Source organism: Heloderma suspectum, chromosome 5 (genome assembly GCF_057233095.1).
Source record: "Heloderma suspectum isolate Gila_16-S chromosome 5, 16-S_ref, whole genome shotgun sequence".
Lineage (NCBI taxonomy): Eukaryota > Metazoa > Chordata > Lepidosauria > Squamata > Helodermatidae > Heloderma > Heloderma suspectum.
This window is the reverse complement of record NC_139462.1, coordinates 25,818,282-25,840,650: the sequence shown is the minus strand read 5'-3', so window position 1 is coordinate 25,840,650 and position 22,369 is coordinate 25,818,282. Positions and strand designations below refer to the sequence as shown.

Genomic DNA, 22,369 nt, shown 5'->3' with positions numbered 1-22,369 from the left:
TGCCTGCTGCCCACTTATCAAGGAATGTTCCTCAGGCTGGGGGCCCTCGAGCGCTTTTCCCATGGCTTGGTCTGGTGATATTTGAGAAGAAGTAGCTTCCCCTGCCGGAAATCTACTGTGAAACCAGGCAGAGATGAATTCTCACCCCCACCCCCAGTCTGTATCTTGACTAGGTCCTACATCATCATCTTCTGTCTCTGAATCAGACTCTTGCATGGCATGAAAGAGACTGAAACTGATAGATTTGTCCATTCCAAGTTCCATGTTTGCTCGGGTACCACCCTAGCGTGTGTGGCACAGTATATATGTACATGTGTAAAGCATACACCAGTGGTCTGGAATGGTTTTGTCTTTAGTCTACTGAGTCAGTGACAGGCTGCACTGTGCTCATTGGAAGGACAGAGACTGAAGCTGAAGCTCAAGTATGTTGGCCACCTAATGCGAAGAGAAAACTCCCTGGAAAAGACCCTGATGCTGGGAAAGACTGAAGGCCAAAGGAGAAGGGGACGGCAGAGGATGAGATGGCTAGATAGCATCACCGATGCAATGAATATGGACTTGAGCACGCTCCGGGAGAGAGCGCTGGACAGGAGGGCCTGGCGTGCTATGGTCCATGGGGTCACGAAGAGTCGGACACGACTGAACGACTGAACAACAACAACAACAACAAATTCTGTACACAAAGGTGGAGAACTTTTCCTTGGTGTTGTTTGTATTTACTTTGTATTTTATTGTGGTGGTGTTGTATTTTATAATATTTTATTGGATTTGTGAAGGATTGCCTCCTCCCATATGTGCAAGCCCAGACCCTAAGATCATCCTCAGGGGTCCTTCTCCAGGAGCCCCACCAAAGGAAATGAGGCTGGTGGGTGGCTACCAGGAGGAGGGCCTTTTCTGCTCTGCCCCCCCAGCTGTGGAATGAGCTCCCTAGAGAGGTTTGCCTGGCACCAACATTGTGCTCCTTCTGGCGCCAGGTGAAGACCTTTTTATTCTCCCAGTTTTTATTTTACCATTTTAGCTTCTTAATCTTTTACCTCTGGTGTTTTAGATCTGTATTTTAAATCTCTGCATTGCTGCTAGGTTTTATTCTGGCTGTACTGTTCTATTGTGGTTTTAAGCTTTTATATTTTCTACTGTTTTATGCTGCACTTTGTGGTTTTAATTTTTGTGAACTGCCCAGAGAGCTTTGGCTATTGGGCAGTATAGAAATGATATGAAATGAAATAAATACATAAATTACTTGTTATCTGCCTTGAGCAACATTGGCTGAAAAGGTGGGATGCAAATTTAACAAATAAATCAACAAATACTGAAGTGGTAGAATGAAGACGGGATTAGGTGGTAGAATGGACATCACCACTTCAGAGTTCAGACTACAGGTGAGCCTACACACACTTAAACTCTCGCTACAAGGAGAAAACTAGCACAGCAGGGAATGGGCTAAACCTAAAACCTCAGCCTTCCTCCCTGATTTACCAGGGGCCAAAACAGCCATTACTTCAAAGACTTAGCAGCTAAGTCTTTTCCCCCTCTTTTTTACTCTAGGGTAAGCGGGCGGGGGGTCGATTGAGACCCAGCATGGGGAGGGGGGTCTATGCCTACTCTAGAGTAAAAATGAAAAAAAAAAACTGTAGCTGCTAGATATAGATTTAAAATAATGGTTGTTTTGTCCCTAGGATTTAGCTTCCAGGGAGTTTTTTGTGGTAACGGTGGTAGTGTTTTTTAGGTGGGGAAACATTCAAAATGTGATTCCCCCCTTCAGCCTGAAATGATACAGTCCACCTTATTCTGTTGCATGTGTAGATCAGCTGCAATTCTCTATGCCAGAACCAGGCCCACAGGCCTTCCTCTTCCAGTCGAAGGGCATAGTATACTTCTGCGGCCTCGGCTATTGTGTTAACTGTGCTACTGTTTAGCCACCCTGGCTTCATATTTTAGGTAGTATGTTAGATTTGCATTAGATTATTTGATTTACCGCAATTTGAAGAAAGAAATCTACACTGACCGTTCCTTGACCACCACCTTATCCTTGTGATCATCAGGATCGTTATAATACTAAATATTCAGCTATAAAGGATGACATGACAGCTGCCAGTACATGAGCCATATGGCACGGGTCTTAAATTGGATTCAGGGTTTGTTTGCAAGTAGCAATCACAACAATAATTTAGTACAATATCACATATGTCAATTGTCCTTTTACTGTAACTTGGATGAGAAAAATGTGAATTGGTTCACAGCCAAGAAAGAGGTTTGTCTAGTATAAATTAAACTTCTGTCACAAATGGGAAAAGTGCATTTGTATATGTGAGATGCAGAGAGATTGAAGAATATGGCTAATAGGTCTTACGAGACAGAAATATTATAATTAGCCAACATGAAACCAAATAATGACCACTAATGCAGATAAGACAATGAGCTAATAAGGAAATTATTTTAAAATGATATCTTCATAGAGTCTTTACTATAATTTCCTCATGTATTTGCATTTTAAAAATAATTTATGATATAAACTAGCATGAAGTGATAGTGTCTGTTTAAGCTAACATGACGCAATGGGAAATTTAATTTAACTTGACATTATAGTCAATTTATCATCCAGCTGTTGAAAATATTCCCTATAAACTGCTCCATTATCTTCTCTTAAATATTTGGGTGTTGAAAGTTAAAACCACAGACACTCAAAAATGTGTTTTAGAGAAAACCTCTTCCAAGGCTTAATTGGAGTTACAGCTCATTATCTCTGAAATTTGTCTTCAGTGGTAGAGTTCAGCGTAGGTCTTATGGACTAATTATATACATATATATATATATATATATATATATATATATACATACACACACACACACACACACACTCATACACACACACACACACACACACACACAGGGTGCTTTTGCCTCATTAATGAGTAACTACAACCAGCCCACACACACCTGGTATGTTAGAAATTAAGGTGGTATCCACTTCCATTACTTTTTATTCTGAGAATAAAAAAGTTCTACTTTTAAGAGCATTAATATTTCTTATTCATTTTCATAGTTCTATCAAACATCTTAGGGCCAAGCTACACATTATTTTGAAGTTGTGGTGTATGTATGTACAGTACTGTGCAAAAGTCTTAGATTTGTTGTTTTAGCAATGGTATAATGACCATATATAATTATTTCTCAGTCTCTTCATTAGAATACAACCAGAAAATACAGGAAATTTAAATGCAGTATTCAAGAATAGAAAAAAAAATCAGAAAAAACAGCTTCCATAGGCTAAAGTGGCAAGTATTTAGTGTGACCTCCCCTTACACTAGAGTAACAGCAGGCGCCTGGCCAGGAATGGTCTTCGTGGAAGGGTAGCAGCCAAGAAACCACGTTTGCGGAAGGGGAACAGGGTGAAAAGGATAAGATATGCTAAAGCCCACGAAGACTGGAATGAGGATCAGTGGAAAAGAGTATTATGGAGTGATGAATCCAAGTTTGAAATTTTGGGGTCCAGTTGTCGACAATATGTGAGAAGAAGAGTTGGAGAGAGATGGACGAATGAGTGCTTGCGGCCTTCAGTGAAACATGGTGGAGGGTCCGTCCTGGTTTGGGGCTGCATTTCTGCCAGTGGTACTGGAGATCTTGTCCGTATTGATGGGATCATGAACGCTGAAAAGTACAGACAGGTTTTAATTCATCATGCCATTCCTTCTGGAAAGCGCCTGATTGGGAATGGTTTCATTTTTCAGCATGATAACAACCCCAAGCACACTACTAATGCAGTGAAATCATATTTAGCGAGGAAAACAGCTGATAAAACACTGACAGTCATGGACTGGCCTCCACAGAGTCCAGACCCGAATATTATAGAGGCAGTATGGGATCACCTGGACAGAGAAAGAAATAAAAGACAACCTACACCTAAAGAAGAACTCTGGGAAGTGCTGAAACAAGCCTGGTATAATATACCAGAAGATTACTTCAGAAAACTTCAGGACAGTTTCCCCAAAAGATTTCAAGATGTGCTTAGAGCCAAGGGAGGTCACACTAAATACCGACTTTTGCCGGTACGTATTTCCTGTATTTTCTGTTTGTATCTTAATACAGAGACCGAAAAATAATTATGGATGGTCATTAAAACTTTGCTAAAACAGCAAAGCTGGTAGTGGCCTAAGACTTTTGCACAGTACTGTATGTATGTATGTATTACATTTCTATCTTGCCTTTATCCTCTTGCAAGGAACTTGAGGAAGCTTCTTCCTCTTCTGCTCCATTTTATCCTCACAACAACCCTGTGAGGTAGGTTAGGCTGAGTGACTGGCCCAAAGTCACTCAGTGAGCTTCATGGCTGAGTGGGGACTAGAACCCGGATCTTTCAAATCCCAGTCCAACACTCTAACCACTACACTACACTCGCTCTCAGCTGTTATAAGTTAACAGTTTATCTGCTCTAAAGTAAGCATGGGGGCTCCAATATTTCATTTATTTATTTATTATGTTTCTATACCGCCCGACAGCAGAAGCTCTACATATCAAAACCCTTGTGTGGTAGTTAGGGAGGCTTTAATCTTCGTCCCCCATAGTGGTCCAAATTTCCATTGCCCAAAAATGATCCATTTGTGTAGTGGTCCATTAATATGCAGTTTGGTCCAGGAGATAAAACAGAGTGGGTAGTATCCCCACAAGCAATTGGATGTTCCAGCCAATTGACTCCCAATGTGCAAATCAGGCAGTAGTGATGGATGGTTGATTGGCTCAGTAAGTGCAGACATCACTATCCACCAGGCCATCCCAATAAAAAAACTAATTTGGCACACCACTGCAGCACCCAGGTCATGCATGGCCCCATCATATGCCAATCTATTTATGGGACAACTCAAAGAAACTTCCACCTACAAGGTGGAAACTTCCAAACTACAAGGCCAGCGTATGGTGGTATTACATAGCTGACATCTATGAAGGGATAGCCTGGTGAAATTGACTACATTTATCAACACTATCCACCTGATTATAAAGTTTACCAGCAATACCACAGCTGAAAACCCAAAATTACCCAATATAAATCAGCCTGTTTCATTACCTGCAGTTACCTTCAAGAAACCACTCCTTTTAAGAGCACAGTTGCTAACAAAATGTATTGCATTAGACAATCGGTAACATGTACTTCCACTAATGTGATTTATTTAATGGAATGTAAAAAAGAAGCAAAAAAGAAGAAGGAGGAGAAGAAGAAGAAGAAGAGGAAGAACGTTGTATGCAACACGTCAGAAAAATTACAATGGACCTAAGAACAAAATCATATAACATAATCTGCAATTCTTACAAAAAAACTAGAGCAGCCTATTGCAAGATATTTTAACTCACCTGCACATAGTCTCTCAGACTTACTTTATTTTTATTTTTCTAATTGAACAAAGAAAGGACACTGACATGTTTGACAGAAAGGAAAAAATTTCTAGATCTACAGACTCAGAACTCTTTGTCCATATGCTCTTAACCTGGAGGACAATTCATAAGCTTTATACCACTCCACCTCTGCTTTTTTCTTCTTAGGTATTTTCATCTCCCAGTGTTCCAGACTGCCATTCTTGGTATCCATCGAACATCACAACTATTAATGATGTCAGAAGCCAAAAAGTTTAGCACTAAATATATTTTGAAATTACTCTGTTGTTAGTCTATCTGTCTTACATATTTTAACTGAAAACTGATGGCATCCACAGTGGATCCAAAGCCTCCTTGTTGCTTTGCTGTTGTGCCACTTTACACCTATCCCCCGCCTTCTGTCTGTCTCTCTCTCTCTCTCTCTTTCTCTCTCTCTCTCTGTATTAACAATTTAGAGAATTTACATCCTGCTTTTCAACACAAGCAGCTTCAACACAGTGTACAACAATGGTGGAAACAATAAGATGCAATAAAAATGCAATTAGATTTTGTCCAGACCTTGTCTGATTGAAGGACTAGTTATTAACAATTTTTCTTCAATTATATTAACATGGACAGCAATGTAAGATAGCCTGAAATGTAATCCATTCTGGAGCAGCCAATCTATCAGGCATTACTATTCGCCACTGAAGAAGACCATGTGGTCGAAACACATTAGGACAGTTATCCATACAAGCTCTGGATCGCTAGCTATATCTTCTCTGCCCTCCAACAAGAACTTCATTTGAATAATGTGTTGAAAAGTCTTTCTACTTAATGTTATGGTTTTAAAATTATTTAGGTCTACTGAGTAAAAATAGTTGTATTTATGATTATGGTTCTTGGTTTGCATACCATCCCTTGGCATTCACCCACAAACAGCAGATTGTAACCTCTGCCCCAGTCCATCAGATTCCATCTTAGTTTGATCACAGGCCTGCCAAATTCTTACAGGCTCTGCCCTTGACTTAGCTCTGCTTACATTAGTTTCTGCTGGAGTCCAGTGTTGTCTTAAAACATAAATCAGAAAACTGGTTCAAATGTAGGCATTTTAGCCATTGTAACTGGAGTTTATTATTGTTTTTATTTGCTCCAATCATATGGCTCAAAAAACAAACAAACAAACAAAACACCTAATACTGTTTGACTCCAACATTCAATACATTCAGTACTGTACCCAGCAGCCAAATGGTGGGCAAGCTCCTCGCAGCTTGATCCAGAAATAACTCTCCAATTATGAATATTTTTAAAGATCTGTTTTCTCCAAGTGTCCTAAATTGCTCATGTTGGGTGCAAAATATAAAATGGTTTAAAAACCTCTTATATGTGTTGTCCAAATCCTGGAGCACCAATTTTAACTCAAACAGATCTAAGCAAATACCCTCAACAGTGTGTATGTTTGTGTGTTAAGGGCAGGCTTCAGATACTGTTGGGTGAGCATTAACACTTGCAAGGCTGGGGGGGTGGAATTGTGCTCTAGGTGAACAGAAATTGGTGTCTAAGACTCGTAATAAAGATAGACTTAAGTTAAAAACTCTCTGTTCACACCCTTATCTGGACAGAGATAGCCTAGCTACAGTTATCCATGCTCTGATAACTTCTCGTCTGGATTACTGCAATGCGTTATATGTGGGGCTGCCTTTGAAAATGGTCCGGAAACTTCAACTGGTCCAAAATAGGGCAGCAAGATTGTTAACAGGGACTGGCCTGCGAGCTCATATTACGCCAGTACTTTTCCAGCTGCACTGGCTGCCAGTCCATTTCCGGGCCCGATTCAAAGTGCTGGTGTTAACATTCAAAGCCCTTAACGGCTTGGGACCAGGTTACCTGAAGGATCGCCTCCTCCCATATGTGCCTGCCCGGACCTTAAGATCATCATCAGCGGCCCTTCTCCGTGAGCCCCTGCCAAAGGAAGTGAGGCAGGTGGCTACTAGGAGGAGGGCTTTTTCTGCTGTGGCACCCCGGCTCTGGAATGAGCTCCCTAGTGAGGTTCGCCTGGAGCCTACATTGTACTCCTTTCAGCGCCAGGTGAAGTCCTTTTTGTTTTCCCAGGCATTTTAGCATTTTAGCTTTCTAAATTTTTATCTTTGCTGTTTTAAATCTGTATTTTAAACTCCTGTACTGCTGCTAGGTTTTATTGTGGTTGTATTGTTATATTGTGGTTTTAATGTTCTATATATTTTAAATTGTTTTACTGTGTGTTGTTTGGTTTTAATTTTTGTGAACCGCCCAGAGAGCTTCGGCTATTGGGCGGTATAGAAATGAAATAAATAAATAAATAAATAAATAAATAAATAAATAGAATCTTGTTTTTCATTCCGAATTGTACAAGCACTTTGAAAGAAATAATGTTCTATCTGAATTGCTTCTAAGTATTACAAGCTAAGCGGATTTATATTCCAGCCCAGATCATTATGAGTTTCAGCAACATTCACAGCAATAAACTACACAGAATACTCTGCTAAACACAGGTCTTCACATTTTACAAAGTATTTACTTTTCTTTCATTGCCTGGTATTCTCTCTGCCGACACAACTGCTAAAGCTTAAACCAAAAAGCATATCACTCCACTTCCACAATCCTCAATGCAATATTATTTGAATTTTACTGGAACAGTAGTAGCAGGGGATCAAGAAGGCTTATTTGAATTTGTTTTATCCCTTTAATTTTCTATAAATGAATTTAATTGATCAACATTATTTCTATTGCCAAATTTTAAAATTCTCCTTTGCTCTTGGTGCTTAAAGTGTAATTTGTAGAAGATTGCAAATGAGTCATGATTGGGAACTCCTAAGAGAAGGGAAAATTTAAGCAATGTATTTGTTTGCACTGGGGGCAAATGGAAAATTCCTGGTATTTTCACATCTTCTTGTTCTAGTCATCCGCAATAACGAAGTGGCAGCACAATCAATGTAATGAGACACACATCTGGCAATGCTGTTCAGCTGTTTGCCCTGTGGCCAAATTCGCTCTGGGCAAGCACGTGGGGGAATTGGCTAAGGACCAGCACATCGAGGGATGCATGCTGCAACGGGCATGATCCCTGAGGCACTTGTCTCCCCACCCACTCACACACCGAGTAGCTGTTCACACAACACACTAACCCACACTCAGTGGTTGAACCGTGGGTTGTTGTTGAACCATGGGTTAGAATGTTGTCTCAACCCAGGACATTTTCCACAGGGTGGGTTGTTAACCATGCAGTGTGGCTTGTTAACCACCCTGAACAACCCAACAACAAACCATGGGTTCTCACGGTGACTTGTTTGAGAAAAATAAGCCACACTACATGATTAACAAGCCACCCTGCAGGAAATGTCCTGGGTTCAGACAACACGTTAATCCCCGGTTCAACAAACAACTCACAGTTCAAAAACAACCCACACTCAACCACCGGAAGTGGGTTAACGTGTTGTGCCACCCCAGTCAATGAGTCACTCACAGACACATTCATACTCACACAGACAGACACATACAGACATATGCGCACGCACCCCATGCATTCCAACATGCTCTCCCATGGGCCTCAGGGGGTGCCTGGAAAAAACACTCCTTGAGCTACAGGCTGAGTGACGTGGAAGCTTTGCTCTACTCTTCCCTTCCTTGTCCCCGGACTATGTTTTTAGAACTGATCATGTTGCAAGGTTTCCCTGATGAATTCATAAGTGCCAAATACATTTTTTAAAAAATTCCACTCCTTTCTGTCTTCTAGTATCAAGGCATACTTATTTAGAAAATAGTTGAAGTCTTATGCAGACCTATTTGGAAGCAAGTCCCATCATACGTTAGCGAGCAAAGCAGTGGGATTTGCCTCTGAGCAAATGCGCAACTCAAGGAGCAACTGCTCCTGTACAAACCTGTTTAAGCTCTGAAGTCTCTAGGAAGCCACTTCCTTCAGGTAAACCCACCTATTGTCTCTAGAATGCCACTTCTCAAGTCTGTACACCTGTTGCCTACCCTCAAAAATGTTAGATACTAGGTTAAAAAAAAGTTTTATCAACAGGCCTTTTAATTCAAGTTATCACTGTTGTTTTCAGCTGCTGCTTTTGACAGATGCATATTTTAATGGGATTGCTGTTTTATCTGCTCCTGGTATACTCTTCTAGTTTTTCATGTTTAAGTACTATGTAATTGTTATGGTGACTTGTTATTTTGTTTTAATGTTTATTGTGCTTTTATTGCAGAAATCTATGCACTGCATTGAAATGCTTTTGATAAAGTGGGTTATAAATATAAAAAATGAATGCATAAATGCATAGGATAGGGCTGTTTAACAGGTGCTAACATAGACACTTTTGTCTTTCTCTTTAAGAGCGTAAAGGCAATGAAACAGTACCAGATATAATATTGTTCCAATGTTCCTTTTGCCCATAATTTTTTTTGTGTGTGTATGTGTGTGTGTGTGTGTGTGTGTGTGCATATATATATATATATATATATATATATATATAGAGAGAGAGAGAGAGAGAGAGAGAGAGAGAGTGTTAGAATACGTGTCATTTATATCACCATTTCAGGCATTCTGGAGAAATGAATATGGCAGCCACCAGGCTGAGAAGGATGTAGAAAAGCACCAGTGAGTTCCAAATATAAAAACCTGTCAGGGTTCCCCTGTTGCCTACTGAATACTCCAATAGCCAAAATCAACAGTCAGACAAAAGGGCTGCTTTCCAAGGCTTTAATTCCATTTATCCTAATGAGGCATACAGATGCTAATTGCTTGAGACTCAGAGAAACTACAAAGGAACAGCCATCTGGGGGTTTCTAAGGGTTAGGACGTCAGTTGATCTCCGTTTGGGAAAAACATGGCAATCCTCTGAACATAAGGGCTGGGAGGGGAAGATCTAGGGATGGGGCAGAAATCCTCCACGGAGCCCAGTGAGGCCGGATTCAAAAGAATCCACCCCCCCCCCGCGGAGTCCATGGAAGATCGGAAGACTTACCTCTGCCTCCACGAGGAATCCTCAGCAGCCGGATCCTCCCTGCCAGCCGGCTCTGAAGTGCCAGCAATATGGCCGCCATTGCCGTATCGCTGGTGGGCCGGATTGACTGCTGCTGCAAATGGCGTCCGGGATGCCATTTGCGGCTGTAAAGGCCTTAGTTTAAGGTAAATGCAGCTGTAAATGGCAATGGAGGCCGTATCACTGGCACTTCGGAGCCAGCTGGCGGCTCCATGGACTTGCTGCAGAGCGGAGCTGGCTGGCGAGGATTCTGGGGGGGAGGGACGGATCGCCTCCCCCCTGGACCCCCGCAGAGTCCAGGTAAGGGGGTTTTGTACACCCCTAGGAAGATCTCCCCCTCTCCCATGATGCTTCTGGGCACAGCTGTTGACGCTGAGCCAATCAGGCTGAGCGCCGAAGCTTGGCTCCTGCGATCTTCCACTTGTGCCTGTGTCTGCGCTGGGGACGTCAGAGAATTCCGTGACGGATCTTGGTGAGGCCGAATGCCAGTCACAGAACGAAGCCCCCACCCCCCCACCCCACGAAAGGCGCGCGGGGCAAAGTCCCCATCGCCCCCACCCCATGAAAGGCGCACGAAATGGAGCACTTACCTGCTCCCGTCCACGCTGCTTTGCAAATGGCAGCCATCCTGTGGCTGCCATTCATTTCCTCTTCACAGCCGTGATAGGCTATGTAAGTATTTACGTAAATGCTACTGCCATTTGCGTACGCTGGGTTTTTTTCCCCCTGCCGTGATATCACGGCTAAATACAGGGTTGCAAATGGCGGCAGCTACAACAGCCGCCATTTGCGTCCCTGCAGGGCTGCCCAGCGGCCGGATGTCCAGCTGCGGGCGGCCGGAGCCAGCCGGGCAGGATTCCGGGGGGAGGGCCGAATCGCCTCCCCCCCCATCAAGGATTCCGGGGGGAGGGACGGAGCGCCTCCCCCCCAGCGGAAACAGAACAGAAGAGAAGGTAAGTGTTCCATCCATCCCTAGTCTGCGCCTCGAGTCTAAAAGTTCAGGTTGTCCCTCCCTTTCCACGCCTGGTTCACTGTCGCTCCCAGGGATGTGAGAAGGGGGGGTCCCCCTTCAGCTGCGCCTCTGAAATCTGAGAGTGTTTCTCCCTCACGAGTTGTCTCTCCTCTAGGGATGTACGAATCCCACTCACCAATCCGATCTGGGGCATCAGTGGTGGGGGGGAGGCGCTCCGTCCCTCCCCCCGGAATCCTCTCTGGCTGGCTCCGCTCTGTGGCAGCTCTGTAGAGCCGCCGGGCTGCTGCCGCTGCAAATGGCGGCTGCTACGCCAGCCGCCATTTGCATGGCTGTCAAGCCATGATAGGCTACGTAAGTATTTACTTACTTACTAAGTAGCAGCCGCCATTTGCACCCCTGCTCTTTGCCATGATAGGCTACGTATTTACCTAGCCTATCACAGCAAAAGGAAGCCAAGCAAATGGCGGCCGCAGCAACCCGGCAGCAGCCGGGAGACCAGCTGGAGCCGCCACCGCTGCATCCGCCACCGCTGCATCTGCCGCCGCTGCCAGGTAAGCTTCGTCCCGGGGGGATTCCGTGGGGTGGTGGGGGGGGAGGCCGTTCCACCACGGATTCTAGGGGGGGGCGGATTCTAAGGAATCCGGCCTCACTAGAGTCCATGGTGGAATTCTCTGACATCCCTACTCTCCTCCTCAGAATCAGAGCTGCTTTGGGACTCTATGGGCGGCTCAGATCCAACCCTATCAACACCATAGAAATTCATCCTGCCCTCCAAAAATAGAGTTTAACCACCCCCACTTCTGCAGCTTCTGAATGGGGCTGTAAAAGGGAAGGGCTTTTGCATTCAGCACAAATATAAGTGCTTCCAATTAAATCCACAAATGACTGGCCTACGTGTGTGTTCCTGGCTGAAGGAATCTTGAACCAAAGTCAACTAATATTGATCCCCCCTTCCCCCTGCTCCCAGAATGATAGATGGCTCTCACTGTGCTTCATAGCTATCTGCCAGCTCCAGGTTTAGAGGGCCCTTGGGCAAGACACCCTCAATGCGTCCCTTCCCTTCATCAGCCTGCTATTGCTCTTCATCCTCTTTCTCACCATTATTACCACCTGCTTGCTTGGCAGGGAGAAAGCATGCTCCTCCTTCTTACTCATCAACTGCTCCTCCTTTTCGTCACCACCATTTTTATTTATTTTATTGATTTATATCCCTTTTCTTTTTCTTCTTCTTGCAAGGAACCCAAGGTAGCTTACATGATCCTCCTCCTCTCCATTTTAACCTCACAACAACCCTGTGAGGTAGGCTAGGCTGAGAGTGAGTGGCTGGCCCATAGTCACCCAGTAAGCTTCATGGTCTAGTCTAGTGGAGACTAGAACCGGTATCTCCTGAGTCCTAGTCTAACACTCTAACCACTACACCATATTGGCTCTTCAAACATAGTCTTGACCACAGTGAGAGGCAGGTGAATGAGAAGGTTGCAATGATGAAGAGGAGCAAGTCCAGGGGGCTCTTGTCAGTGGGCCCCTACTGGGGATGTGGGTCCTTGGCAGGTGCCCAGCTATGCCTACCTTGATGCTGACCCTGCCTGTCTGTTTTAGGCTGGATGTGCACACTAACATAGAAGTAAGGCCCACAGAACACAGTGGGACTTACTTCTGAGTAAACATGCATAAACCTTTGCTGCTGGTTAGGCTTTCTTTAAAAAGAGAAGTCTTCTCGGTCAATTTCAAGGGAGCATATGAGAATTTAGAGCAAGATTTGAGGTTCTTTACAAAGTGAATGTGGTAATGCTCTTTAGAGAGGCAGCAGCAACAAGAAGGTATGCTTCCTTGACACTGTCTTCCTCTCTCTCTCTCTCTCTCTCTCTCTCTTTTGCACAGAAGAGTGGGCTTTTTATTACACAAAAAGATCCTGATAAAGAGCCAGTGGTAGCTTGAAACATGCTGGGTTCCGTTTGTACTTTTCCCTTCCTGGATGATTAGCAAATTGCACTCAAATTCGAATTCAGATTCATTTTATTATGTTTTCAACAACTAGCCATCATAGAGTTTCAGTACACTGCACTCAAGTGGTGAGCTATCCTCTTGCCAGATACTGGGTTGGTTCCAGTCAGAACAGACCCATTGAAATCAGTGGGACGTAGCCATGACTAACTGGTACCCCATTGATTTCAATGGCTTTACTCTTAAGTATGACTAATACTGGAACCAACCTTGTTTTTGAAAGAGCAAATTTTCCTGTGGAAATAAAAGACCAACAAAAAAAATATATGGTGGAATGATACAGACTACTTAACTTGCATGGGCATAACACGGGCAGAAGTTCCTTTGCTCTTCTCCCACCACCACTTTCCACTTAACAACTTGTTTCAATAGTAACTGACCAGGCAGAGCACTTCTTCAACAAGAGAGATCATCTCCTGAGAACAACCTCCGTCGGCAGTGTGGAGTACTGCAGAGGGGGGAGAAACCAGGCAAATTTTGTAAACATCTGTGCTTAATAAGAGTCTTTAGCTACAGTGAAGTGTATTACCTGAGTTCATAACAACTAAACTTTCAAAGGAGCATTTAATGGTGTGAAAGTCATAATGTTGCTGCTGACATAAACATTATCACTGAACAACTTATAATTGAAGAAGACCATGTCTGCTTCTAGATGTAACAATAAACTATGGTTTATCAGGCTTGCATGCTCCTGCCTCCCCTCCAATGAGAAGGAGATCGGAAGCTTCCACTTCAGTTTTTGATTAACCACGGTTTACCTAACTTGTGGCTAATCTTAAGTGTGGCTGGCTGAAACAGGTCAGATTAATAACCTAACTTTTGAGATTGGTTTGTTTCCCTAAACCATAGTTATTTAGTGCTGTGTTGAAGTATTTCTCCATGTTTGGGGGTAGATGAGACAAACACCCCCCCCCCCCAATAAGTCAACCTTTGGGGTTGGGAAAATTCTACACATTTTCAGGGTGGTGGTCTTACCTTTAAATATGAGGTGGCCTCGGGTTTATTCTCCCCCTGCTCCAGCTCCAAAACCTTGCCAGTTGCCACTGCGCCTGGTCAAATTTCTGGGACAGAAAGCCCCGGGAATGACACTACAAACTAAGCTTATTTATAGTAACACATAGTAATATATTTAGCACATTGCTTGCATTAGAAAGCAATTTAGGTAATTACCTCCACATTTGTGGTGTCACGTTCTTTTTCTTGTGGGGGGATGGCTGCCCCCATTGGCTCAAGCAGGCACAGTAACTGTTTATATTAATTCCAGTCATTTAATCAATAGCTTTAATTACCATATTGCAGTAATTCTGATTTTATTATGGAAATACAGACTGTGAGCATTCCAATTGCCTTGGTTATTATAGGAAAACAGCTTTTAAGAGAGTGCTTTGCTCTCATTGTGTTCATATTCATCCTCATCTCTCCAGCCAGTTGGTAACAACTGAACAACCAAAGAAGCAAAGCTCTATTTGCATCAAAACAACTTGATTATGGAGCATGAAGCTTGATGGCTTTCCAATTATTGATACAACTGTTATAAGTTATCAGGGGGCAAAGAAAAGGGGAAAAAAGAACACATTTTGCCACTTAACTGGAATGAATGAACACATACATTTCTCACTTTCTTTCTACTGTATGGAAGGGGGAAAAACAGTTTTCATCTGCACAAGAAAATATTCCAGTGATACTAATGCGATCTGACAGACAAACCCATGTAGTATTATTAGGAATGTGGAGGTGGGAAAGCTGAAAGCAACAGCAGCCTGGTGCTTTTATTTATTTACAGAGCTGGATTGTGCTGGTGACTATCCATATTTGTGAGCTGATCAACAAATATAGGAGCAAACAAAGGGGAAACAAGTAATGGCATCAGAAAAAATGGGGAAGGCACAGGAAGAGCAAGTGTATTTTGGGGGGTCAGGGAAGAGTTTTGTCCCACATGTTAGATTTCTGAAGGGAAAATAATGGCATATTTCATATCAGCACTCTGATCCTAAATATATTTTCTTCAAACTCTTATTGATTTTGATGGGGTTACCTTTCTAGTATGCATATTTAGACTTGTAAGTCTTCTTTTAATTTCCAGTTAATGATTCAATTATAATTTGGAAGTGAAAAGTGTCTTTCTTTCAAGTAACCACAACGGACTAGCAGCGTGGGGTGAGTTGGGGAAAGTTACGTACCTAGTGGAGGTGCTTGCCTTCTCTGCTGCCACCTATGGACCAAACTAAGAGTACAATACTATGCATGTTTAGACAGAAAAAAGTCCTACAACTCCCAGCATTCCCCAGCCAGTATGCATAGGATTGTGCTCTAAATAAGACAGCAAGAGACCTGTGATTGACTCTTCCATAGTTTGCTTGTGTGTGTTGTTTGGAAATAGTAAATACAGTTACTATTAGGAGTGATCTGAATATAATTTCAAAGCATACATTTAATCAAAAAGGATCATTCTACCTACATCACATTCTCAGGGGTCAATGCCACAATAACTTTCCAATTTCACAGCATTTATGACTTTATGTTTATTGGAAGGGGCAGCCACTTTACAGTCAGCTTCTTCTGAAATCAGGAAGAACTTAGTGCCCCCAGGCTCAAATCACTTTCAAATGGGTTCTGAAAGGGGTGGCTATAGGGAGTCACGTCAGGTTCACGCCTGAAAATATGTTATTAATTAATTAATTAAATAAATAAATAAATAAATTTCTTAATCGCCCATCTGGCCGGTCACCCAGCCACCCTGGGCGATGTACAGCAGTACAATTTAAAACAGTAAAATTACACATTAAACATTATTTTAAAATACCCTAACCCACCCCAAATGCCTGCCTGAATAACCAAGTTTTCAATGCGCAGCAGAAGCTCATTAAAGAGGGGGCATGGCGGAGTTTCCTAGGGAGGGAGTTCCACAGAGTGGGGGCCACCACAGAGAAGGCCCTCTCCCTCATCCTTACCAGCCTAGCTGTCCTGGCTGATGGGACAGAGGGAAGGCCATCCGAGGCTGATCTTGTTGAGCGGCCTGTCTGGTGTTGCTGGAGGTGCTCCTTGAGACAGGCTGGGCCGGAACCGCATAGGATTTTAAAGGTCAAAACCAACACCTTGAATTTGGCCCAGAAAACAACTGGTAACCAGTGCAACTCCTTCAGCACCGGAGTGATGTGATCACGCCAGCGGCTGCTTTTAATCAGGCGAGCCGCCGCGTTCTGCACCAGCTGCAGCTTCTTAACCGTCTTCAAGGGTAACCCCACGTAGAGCACATTACAGCAGTGCAGACAAGAGGAGACCAGGGCATGTACTACCGATGGGAGCAGATGGTCGGGAAGGTAGGGGCGCAGTCGCCGTATCAGGTGGAGTTGTTACAATGCTGTCCGGCTCACGGCTGACACCTGAGCCTCCATGGACAGCTGGGAGTCTAAAATAACCACCAGGCTGCAGACCTGGTCTTTCAAGGGTAGCCATACCCCATTCATCACCAGGTCAACATCCCCCAACCTCCTCTTGTCTCCCACCAAAAGTACCTCGGTCTTGTCAGGGTTCAGCTTTAGCTTATTCCTCCCCATCCAGCCACTCACCGTCTCCAGACATTTCGACAGGAATTCTACAGCCAACCCTGGTGAAGATGTGAACGAGAGGTAGAGCTGTGTGTCATCTGCATATTGATAACGCCGCACCCCAAACCTCCAGTTGATAGCCCCCAGCAGCTTCACATAGATGTTAAATAGCATCAGGGAGAGGATGGAACCCTGTGGCACCCCACACATGAGTAGCCACGGGTCTGACACCTCCTCTCCCAGTGCTACCCTCTGGTACCTGCCGGAAAGGAAGGACCGGAACCACCGTAACACGACATCTCCAGTGCCCATCCTCTCCAGGCAGTCCAGGAGGATACCGTGTTCAACCGTTTCAAAAGCCTCTGAGAGGTCGAGGAGAACATGGAAGGTGCATTCACCCCTATCCAAAGCCCTAGGTATACCTGTCTGAACCCTAGATCTCTAAAATGCAAGGGACTCCAGAAGAAAGCAAATTCCCTCATCTCCTCTATTTGAAAATACAATCCACCCAAATAACTTCTAACAATGTCGAAGATTTTCACATGAGCTGAACAGTTTGACTGCTTTAATCTTAGTCAGGTTTGTGGACAACATGTTACTGTTTACCATCAGGTTATGGAGCACTGGTTTTTACTGGTATTAGGCATGAGATTTAGTTCTATTAACCCTACTATAACCCAATCAGCAACAACCAAATTAATTCAAAACTGTGATCCTGGATCACAAAAGAAGTTCGTGTCTATGACTGCCTGTTCAATGATTACAGTTCTTGCTTCTCTAGGGAAATCCAAGGCACAAATAATACATTGCAGTTTCTTCACCCCTTGTGCTTCTTTATCCCTTAATGCATTCTGATGGTCTACGTTCAAGAAACAGAAAACACCATCAGTGATTTGCATTCATCCTGCTTAAGCAGTCCCAAGTGAGGTGAAGAAAATGAAGAAGAAACAAAGGCATTTCTAATTTCTTTCTCACTTTTATTCCTATATTCCTTGATGGCCAATTTTTGCTATCTCCACCTTTCAAAATGAGTCTGAAAGAAGCCATGTTACTAAGGGAGCTATTGAGAATTTGATCAGGTTCTTTTTTTCTTTTTTGAAATTTCACCTCTTAGGGACAGACAAGGAGATACATCTGAAAAGAAATCTGCATGAATTGACCTTGTAAGGAAGTCATATCATGAGCAGGATGCTAAAATATTCTGGCTGCAACTCCAACAATATTTAAACCCTCCTTTTAAAAAATAGTAATAAAACTAACAACAGCAACAAATCCAATCAACTTTGGGTCAAATGATTTGTTTACTTAGCGTGAAATACAAATATACAAAAAGGATTTCTAGTATTCCTTTTTTAATGAGTTAAAAAGCAACACATAAATACGTTTGTTCTGTTTTGTTTTAAAATAAAAAGTCATGAAAAAATTGGCATGATATTTTATAGATAGGTAGGTAGGAAAGAAGTGGTGCATAGTGATGCTGAATCAAGCTTCAGCCAAGCTGGTAGGAAAGAGGTTGTGTTGCCCTGGCCATGGTTAGAGGTGCCAAGATAGTGATAAATCAGATTCAAAGGTTTACTTACAAGGAGACTTTATTGGGTAAATTTCGGCACACAGGCGTACCCAATGGTTGGATCAGACAGCTTCTCTGAACCATGAGCCATTCATTGGGTCAAATGGGTTTATATAGGGATGTATGGATTCCCCATCATCTGTTCCGGTGGGGAATCTGTGCGGGGGGGAGAAGATCCGTTCCTCCCCCCCGGGAATCCTCCAGAGCGGCTCCACTCTGCTTGGATTCCAGCGGGGGGGGGGGACTGGCTTGGGGGCTGCTTACCTTCCCTCCTGCCAGCCAGAGCCGTTTGCCTCCTCCCTGTCCCTGCCAATTGCCATGTCTTTTAAAAAAAAGGTGTTTGGCAGGATGTGCCCATAGGGATGTCAGAGATTCCGCAACGGATCTCAGTGAGGCCGAATGCCAGTGCATTCAGCCCCCCAAAATCCATCGTGGAACGGCCTGCCACCCCCCGCCCCCCGCGGATCCCCCCCGGGACAAGACTTACCTGGGGCGGATGTTCCAGACGGCAGCGGCTCCAGCACAGCCGGCTGTCAAGGATTCTGGGGGGGAGGACCAGATCGCCTCCCCCCTGTCGAGGATTCCGGGGGGAGGGATGGAACGCCTCCCCCTCCCCACCATGAACAGAATCCGCAAAAAGGTAAGTCATTTTCGTACATCCCCATGTGCCCATAGACTTATACCTAAAATAGAGCCGTGAATCTTGCATATAAGCCTATCGACACATAGACTTAGATACAAGATTCATGACTCTATTTGCATATAAGTCTATGGGCACATCCTCCCAATTGACTTTTTTTTTTTTTTTAAGACATGGAAATCGGCAGGGACAGGAAGGAGGCAAATGGCACTGGCTGGCAAGAAACAGCTGAGTGCTGTTCTGCCTCCAGTCCTCCTGGAGCGGAGGTAAGTGGTCCTGATCCGCTGTGGATTCCTGAGGCCAGATTCCAAAGAATCCAGCCTCATTTGAATCCACAGCGGGTTTCTCTGACATCCCTAGTTTTATACAATACATGTTAGCAGTATAACAGCAGCAAGCACCCCCTAGCATTCATTCCCAGCATAAACTAACAGCACTTGGTTCTCAGCACAGCCACCTGTAAACAAACTTTGCTTCCCAGGCAGAGTGCTTGATAACACTCTCACTCATTAGTATGGAATGTGCTAGGCCACACTATTGGCCCTTTGAATCATCTTCACATGCTCAGAGGCTTACTAGCAAGGGAATTGCAACAATAATGAACTTAAGCCAGCATTATGGATCTCTAGGCCCCGCTAACATTACAAATGACTTGACTATGCTCCTGGGGCCAATACATTGGTCCAGCATGCAAAACAAGGCAGGGCCCATGAAAGGCAAGGGTGAGTCAGTAGCAGGGAACAGCCAAAGTCAGGAAACCTTTGTTATTCAAACCAAACCACTAGCTTGACCTGGAATCTTTTATCATGGTCAGGCCTTGTCACACTTCCTTCTGCTCTAGCCTATGGATGTTCGAAAGGTGTCATGCTCCAGGAGGAAATCCATTATCTGTCCTGGGCAATGGCTCAGGGCTGGAGGTTCAATGTGGTCATAATGGCTGGAATTACAGTTAGGTTTCAGAACCTTTGTTAACAATCCTGGAGCTAAAGAACTAACAAGTTAGTCCAAAAGCATCTGGGAGCAACTGACAGGCTTTTATAGTCAGGCCAGGAGAGTCTCTCTGGAAATGCCACCCCTTCAGGTGCTGCTTCTGGATTAAAGGGCCAGCAGCCTTTTCCTGCAGGTGTTGACTTCTCCTAGGGAATGAAGGTTGGAGAAGTGGGGGAGTTAGGGACTGCTCCCCAGGGACTCCCTGCTCACCAGAGGTGTCCAAAGTCCACTTCTCAGAGTCAGGGGGTAGTGGCACCTCCCGGGGGTTGTGTGGATAAGACATGGAGTCTGAGGCAGTGGACCTCTGTGAAGGTTTGAGGCCTACAAAGGAAAAAGGGAGGGAGACATCAGGCTTAGAGGCCTGAGGTTTTCTGATGGGAGGGGTAACCCTGAGAGGAGTAGTTTCATTTCTCCTCTTAAGTTCCATTTCTTCAGGTTTGAAACAATACTTTCAGTTTTGAGGGAGGAGGGTACATAAAGGGAGTGAGAGAGCCTGTAAGAGGAGAGACAGCCAGAGCCTGAAGTGAGAGGAGAGTCTGAAGAGTGAACAAGAAGCAGCAGCCTAGAAAAGTCTAACGACAGCTAGGGTAAAGGAACTTACATTTTGCAGCTTTTATTTTCTGTTAATGCCTTTTTTATCACTCAGTTCTATTGTGTAAATACCTTTAGTTGTATTTTTTTGCTTTAAATCTACTAGTAAACTGTTGTAGTTAACCCCTGTATTTACAGTGTCAGTGCCACATCTATGGCCTAAACCCCATATTACTGGAAAGAAGAAGTTTAAAAGAAGGAAGGTGGGACTCCTAAGAAGGCAAGAGATCCATAGAGGGACCAGGTCATAAGTGGAACCTTGACAGCTCCACTTCAGAAGGACCAGGAACGGGTTCTGATGCCTCCCCAGGGGCACTGTCACCATAGGCCTCAGACCCTGAGGGATGCCAATCTGAAGGATGCCTTCAGTCTCTGAGGGATGCCACTGGGCTTGGTTGGCAGCTTGCAGTTCTCTCCTTTTGACTCATAGAATCATAGGGTTGGAAGGGGCCTACAAGACCATCAAGTCCAACCCCCTGCTCAATGCAGGAAGCCTGATTGCCAGGCAGTCTCCCACTCTGCTTAGCTTCCAAGATCAGACAAGATCGGCTGCACACACACAATTTCCTCAACTGACATGCCCTTTAAACCACTGCTGAAAGCCCCTTTCAAGGATTCAGTCCTCACACACAAATAAGGGGAGAGGGACATGAAGCTCTAGTAAGTTTATAAGGGGTAACAATTTCATATAACAGTTGACACTGAGTCAGGATGTATGGAGAACAAGTCTTCATTTTAATCTGTTAAAGGATTTTCTGTGACAAAGGAAATATTTAAGAGCATACAGGAGGTCTCAATCTGCCTAGGTCTCAATTTATTACTCAGTATTTGATAACTCAGTTGAACATGTGAACTGCATCTCTTGTACAATGTCATGGTTGAGGTAATGTTAACTGTATCAGGGCCATCAGCATTTTTGGTTCTAGTCATGAACAGATATCTTTTGGTGAAGGTTGAACTGCCAATTCTGGCTTTAACTCAGCAAAAAGAATGGCTGAGATCCAAAGCAGATATCTCATAATGCTAGAACCCAGGGTCATCCCATGAAGCTGATTGGTGGGAAATTCAGACCAGATAAAAGGAAGGACTTCTTCACACAGCACATAGTTAAAGCTATGGGATTAGCTACCATGAGATGTAGTGATGGCCACCAATTTGGGTGGCTTTAAAAGGGGATTAGACACATTCATGGAGGAGAAGGCTATCGATGGCTACTAGTTATGATGGCTGTATGTATCAGAGGCAGTATGTCTCTGTATACCAGTTGCTGGAGAACATGAGCAGGAGGATGCTATTGCATGCATGCCCGACTTGGGAGTTTCCCACAGGCAGATGGTTGGCCACTGTGAACAGAATGCTGGACTATATAGGCCTTGATCTAGGGATGGGGGAGAACTTCTCCCCGAAACTTCGGGGGGCCGAGTGCCAACGCATTCGGCCCCCCGAAATTGGTGGAGAAATTCTCGGCCGGCCCCCCGCCCCCCCCAGGATGGGACTGACCGTAGCCGAATGTCCCTCTCGGCGGCAGGTCCCGGCGGCGGTTCGTGGGGGGCGGGGGCGGCGGCCGGTCTCCCGACCGGCTGCCGCTGCCGCCATTGCAAAAAAAAAGTAAAGTAAAAAAAAAAAACACCCCCATGATAGGCTACGTAACGATTAACGTAGCCTATCACACCTAGATCTCCAAAGTCA

The 22,369-nt window shown here is 44.2% G+C and overlaps 2 protein-coding genes across 4 annotated transcripts in view; one reads left to right on the top strand and one right to left on the bottom strand.

The window, feature by feature from the left end:
• Positions 1–22,369, bottom strand: part of CCSER1 (coiled-coil serine rich protein 1) — an 857,015-nt gene that overhangs the window by 385,131 nt on the left and 449,515 nt on the right. The gene's annotated exons all lie outside the window — the stretch shown is intronic.
• Positions 20,603–22,369, top strand: part of LOC146343719 (uncharacterized) — a 33,480-nt gene continuing 31,713 nt past the window's right edge. Inside the window, exon 1 of the mRNA XM_084860230.1 lies at positions 20,603–20,676. The gene's annotated coding sequence lies outside the window, so the exon portion shown is untranslated. The remainder of the gene's footprint in view (positions 20,677–22,369) is intronic.